The sequence below is a fragment of the Globicephala melas genome, chromosome 2 (assembly GCF_963455315.2).
Source record: "Globicephala melas chromosome 2, mGloMel1.2, whole genome shotgun sequence".
Lineage (NCBI taxonomy): Eukaryota > Metazoa > Chordata > Mammalia > Artiodactyla > Delphinidae > Globicephala > Globicephala melas.
The window spans coordinates 119,303,929-119,309,928 of NC_083315.2; positions in this window are offsets into that span (position 1 = coordinate 119,303,929).

Below are 6,000 nucleotides of genomic sequence, written 5' to 3' on the forward strand. Positions count from 1 at the left end.
TTTGAGGAAGTTTTATGATGTTTAAGTCTTATTCACTTATAGAAGTGCACTATAGTTGTTAGGGACAAAGACTTCCGGTCCAATAATCTTAGATTTAAATTCCAACTTGACAACAGACTAGCTCTGTGACCTAGGGCAAATTAATTACCTTTTTTCACCTAATTTGTAAAAATGAGGTTTGTATAAAGATTAACTAAGGGACTGCAGGTAACTTGCATAGCACAACACCAGGTACATGAAAACCATTCAGTAAACTGCTAAAAAATAGCTAAAGGTATTATTACTATTATTAGTGTTATTATTGGCTAGATATTTCACCTCTTCCAGGTCTTTTCTCCATTGCCACTTCTGTGAGAATATTCTGGTATGTTTATTTGTATGTATAAGCCCTTTTCAACTTTTTCCCTTGTCTCTTTTACCTCATATCATTTAACATCATTGGAGAAACTCTATTTTATTATTTAATAATTCATTATTTAATCATTTAATTTTCTATATATGCCTCCCCTCATCCCCATTAAAATTTAATTAAGTTCCTTGAGAAAGGAATTTTATCTGCTTTGTCAAGGACACTTTTTCCAGTGACTAGATTCTAGCCCCTAGAACAATGCCTGGCTTAGAGTATATACATAATAGTTTTGAATTAATTAATCAATATTATTAAACTGTTGTGAACTTCAGCCTATAAGAAGTGTTTTAGAGCCCAAGGGAACACTCATTTCATAGATAAAATTTAAATCTTAATTCCCATCTGAATAAGTGTCTTATCCAAAATCAAAATGCAATTTCGTAGTAGACTATAGCCTGTTCCTCTGATTCCCAGCAATCTTTTGCTCACTTAATGATCATAATCCTTTACAGTTATGGTTTGTTGAGATATGACAACTACTGTAATTGATGTATTATGTATTGTAGATAATCGTAATTCTCACAGTGAAGTTAAAACATAGGTATCATTTTCCTCATTTTTAATATGATTTTGGAGGCTCACATTCTATGTGGTGCCTCTCTCCTTGCCTCTCATTTTTTCCCTCCTAACTATCATAGTGGGACAATTCTTCAGTTTTCTTGGCTACCAGACTTCATTGTTTGAAGAGCTATCGCTAATCACAGAATCTGCTTTGATGTCTTCCCTCAGATTCCCATAGCTGACAACAAATAACCTGATTTTAAAGATTGCCAAAGAAGACAGTGCTTCCTCTTGTGTGACAGCATCTTTTACCTTTGAAATACTCTCCAAAATAAACTCTAGTAGATGGAAATTTTAACTTTTTATTACTGCTGTACAGGATCATAGGTAAACATGAACAGACTGATCCTTGAGTGACAGTGGCTCTTTGAGGACTTAGGAAAACTTACTCCCCTCTGTTAAATAAAACTCTGCTTTAAACTGGACTGGTAGTTTCTAAGTTGGCCAATGAAGCTGTTCAAATTGTGCCAAATTTGCTCCTTTGGCTTTACCTAACTTTTATGTCCTGTCAATTGCATTTCTCCTGACAAGATATTTAAAGAAATTCTTTTCATCTCAAAAACAAATGAAAATAGAGAAATATTAATTTTTAAAAAATGACTGTTTACTGAGTATGTGCCAAGACTCTCTTAGTCACCTTACATACACTATTTCTGAAAGGTTGTCCCATTCCATTTCTTCATTGGAGAAAATAATACTCACAATGTATACGTAACTTGGAAAAGGTTTCAAGTGGTGAACTTTCATATCTTCTTACATGCAAAAATCAAACCAATGTTATTTCAATCATGCTATACTGTCACTTCATCAGGGCAGAAAATAGTAGAAGTAATAATATACAGAGCATTACTGCTATTATAACTCCACCTTCCCTCTCACCCACCCCCTTTACTGGATAAGGGAAAAAATAAAGGACGCTTGATGGATTATTTGTTTTACCTTTTGTGTTTGCTGGTATTATGAGACTAGGCCATACTGTATCTCCAGCACAGCTTAAATCAATAAATTTCTACAAGGTTTTATGGAAGTTGCAACATATTGAACAGTTTTCCCCTCTACTTATCTCTCTCCAGTGATCATAGAAATCCACATTCCAGTGTGAATGCTATGGAAGCGTTATCACGGGAGTTAAATGCAGTGAAGTGCAAGGTAGTTCAGAGCCATTTTTCCTTGACAGTTGTTCAATAATCCTAATTTGTCCTTACATATATTGGATATCTTCTATTAAATTATACCCACTACATTATATTCATTACACTCTAATGCATTGTATCTTAAATTAATATATCAATAGGTAAATTCAGCATAAGATATACCCCCAAGAACTGAAGAAAAATAAAATAGTTATTCCCCAAATTTTGATCCACGAATATTGCTTAGATCAATGTGTACCCATGCCAGCACCTATAAATATGTTAAACACCAAAATTATATAAAAATTAAAAAATTATAAACAAGAAAATTCTCAGTCCCACTGTTTCTGGCATTCTGAGATATAAGCAAAGGCAGATGATCAATTATCTGATGTTTGAGTTCTTGGACATGAAACTATGGGATATTACAGAATTCTGGGAATAGTGTATCCCTCAGAAATACTAGGGAAAAGGCCAAGGAGGACTCAATGCAGGTATATGCTCTTTAATTGCAGTAAACATATTTCAATGCATTTTATTTCTATAATACAGGGAATTGACTTATGTGACTGTGGAGGCTGCATAAGCAATTCTGAAATGTGTAGGCTGGAACCTCTCAAGCAGAAGCTGACATTGCACTGCACAGGGGGAATTTCTTCTTCCTTTTTCCTCAGGAAAAGCTTAGCTCTGCTCTTAAGACCTTTCAACTAGTTTGATCAGATCCACACCAATTAATCTCCTTTACATAAAATCAATTAATTGTAGATGTGGCTCACATCTACAAAGTACTTTCACAGAAACTCCTAGATTAGTGTTTGATTGAGTAACTGGGGACTATAGCCTAGCCATGTTGACGTAAAAAACTGATGATTGCAGTTCACCTCTTGTCCGTTCAGGACCCATGCACATCTCCTTAATTCACACCTAATCTACAAAGAGAGACAACAACAAATCCATACTTCCACTGAACATGATACAACTGCTCTACAGATAGCCAAAAACATGCTACTAAACTCTTCCCCAGAATGTAATTCAAAATACTTATTCTTAAGTGACTCTTCTTGATAGCACATATGTAAGTACTGAGACATAAACTATTATTAATATATCTTATGGTACACTATAAAGGGATAAGGAAAGAAAGATATAAATATATATATTATAAATATACACACACACAAACATATTTATAACAATAATAAAGAAGAAATGTTCATGACAGTTAACAGTCCTTGTTTTTTCAACTAGTCACATGGTTATAGTTGTTATTTATAACTACCTTCTTCCACTACCCATTCCATATACCTTTGTCCTTGGCAAGCACCTCAGCTGGTTGTGGTTCATTGCCTGGTGGGGTGATGTGAACTTTCATTCCTAAAGGGTTTTGGCCATTAACAATACTTTCTGAGCTGAGTTGTTATAGTTTTCCATTGACTTTAATCGTAGGACATCGTAGTACTAAGAGATGCCCTGAAGGATCTCCTGTGTTCCAGACAGACACTTTGTAGTAGCAGTACAATTGTCCTTGGTAAGCAGGATTAATCACCGCATTCAGGACAGTAGCTCCCTTCTTTGTCTTTTCATTCAGAAGCATGAGGGATCCAAAATGCTACAGAGCAGTCATAACTTCCAGTTCAATGGAAATAGTGTGTCTCTCTTTGAAAGTATTTCTCCCTTTGGAACTAAGACCTCTATATCAGTACAACTTAAGGTTGATGGGTACAGGAAGCAAATATTTTGCTCATGGCTCAATCACTAGAGGTAATACTTAGTGGTGCTACTTCTTAGTTCCTGGACTTGTGAATCCTAATTACGTGGTGATGAGCCCTATACAGTAGAGGTTGGTTTAGAGCATACACAGCCTCCTTGAGCATATTATTCCTGCCCTCAAGGTATTGAGACATAGCTGGCATTGTAAATGAGTCTTCAAGAGGCCATTTTGCCATTCATTCAAGCCACCTGTTTAAGGATAATGAGACACCTGGTAAAACCAGTGAATTCCAAGAGCATGAGCGTATTGCCACATTTCATTTACTGTGAATTGAGTTCCCTGATCAGAAACAATGCTATGCGGAATACCATGGCAATGACTAAGACTGTAAGTCCACAGATGGTAGTTAGCCTAAGCATTATTTGCAGGGAAACAAATCCATATCCAGAATGCCAATTCAGTAAGAAAAAAAAAAAACAACACTGCCCTTTTTAAGATAGAAGCAGTCCTAAGTAGTCAACCTTCCAACATGTAACTGGCTGATCACCCTAAGGAATGGTGCCTTATCAGAAACTCAGTGTTCTGTACTGATGGCAGATTAGACACTCAGCAGTGGCTGTAGTCAGGTAGGCCTTGGTGAGAGGAAGTCTAAATTGCTAAACCTAGGCATAATCTCTATCCTTGCCACGATGGTCACTTTGTTCATGAGCTCACTGGATGATGACAGGGCTGGCTGGGGAAAAGGACTAATTGGCATCCATATAATAGATCATCATATACGCTTGAGGATTAAAATTCTCAAGTTAGCATTCATGTGGGGCACAAATAACTTTATATTCACTGCCCATTCTAAAACTCCTATTACCATAGCCCTTCCCCAGACTTCCTTGTCACCAATTTTTTGATAGTATTCTTTCCAATTCCCTAATGATCCAGCTAAATCATTGGGCATTGTACATAAATCAATATTGACTTGTACCTCTGACCATTTCTCCTTTCAATGCAAACCAAACAATTGAGTCCAATACTCAAAGTTCTGCCCACAGGATTTTCCTTCTCCACTTTCCTTCAGGAATGCCCCCCAAAGAGGCTGTGGTGTTAGAGCTATCTACTTTTGGGTGGTGCCAGCATATCATCCTGAATTAACTATAAACCAGACCAAGTTTTCTCTATTAGTCAGCTGTTCATAGGGAACTCTCCATGAGGCCACAGTGTCACTGAGAGAAAGAAGGTAGTGTAGCAAGAGTAGGGGTCACAGGCATTTGGGCCACTTGCCTCATGTAACTTACTTGTGCTTTCAGGGCCTCTTAAATCCATTATCATTTGGTAATAGAGTGCTGGTGTTCACAGCAAACTTTATGACTTGGTGGGATATAAATGATGGGCAACTCAGGTGACATGGTATCTTAGTGGCCCATGGTTCAGTCTCCACTAAGGTCCAGTAGCTAGCTAAAAGTTGTTTCTCAAACGAAGAGTAGCTATTCTCAAAAGATGGTAAAACTTTGATCCAAAACTCTAAGAGACTGGGGCCTATGGGAGGGCCTGCCAAAGGCAACACAGTCTCTCATTCTGCCACTGACACTTCAAGCACCATTAGATCTGCTAGATTATATGGTCCAAGTGGCAGAGCAGTGTGCATGGGAGTCTAGATCTGTTGCAGAGCCGTCTTTTGTTCTGAGCCCCACTCAAAAGTAGCAGCTCTTTGGGTCACTTGGCAAATGGGATGGGATTGCACACCCAAGTGAGGAATATGTTGCCTCCAAAATCCGAATAGGCCCACTCTGTGTTATGCCTCATTTTTTATTATGAGGAGTCAGATATTTCTCTTCCACCTTAAATCTCTACATGTGTTACACCACTGACCTCCCAGAAATTTCACTGAGGCTAGAGGCTTCTGAAGTTTTATCAGATTTGTTTCCCGCCCTCTGATATGCAAATGTCTTACCAATATGTCTAGAGTAATTGCTACTTCTTGCTCACTAGTTGCAATCTGCATAGTATTATCAACAAAATGGGATATGAGATTGAAAGGTGAGCAAGATTCCTGCAGACTACGTTACTAAATAAGGCTAGAGAGTTTATATGCCTAAGGTAGTAAGTGAAGGTTTATTGTTGGTCTTAACAGCTGAAAGTAAACTGCTTCTGATGATTTTTACTAATACATATCCAGAAAAAAATATTTTCCA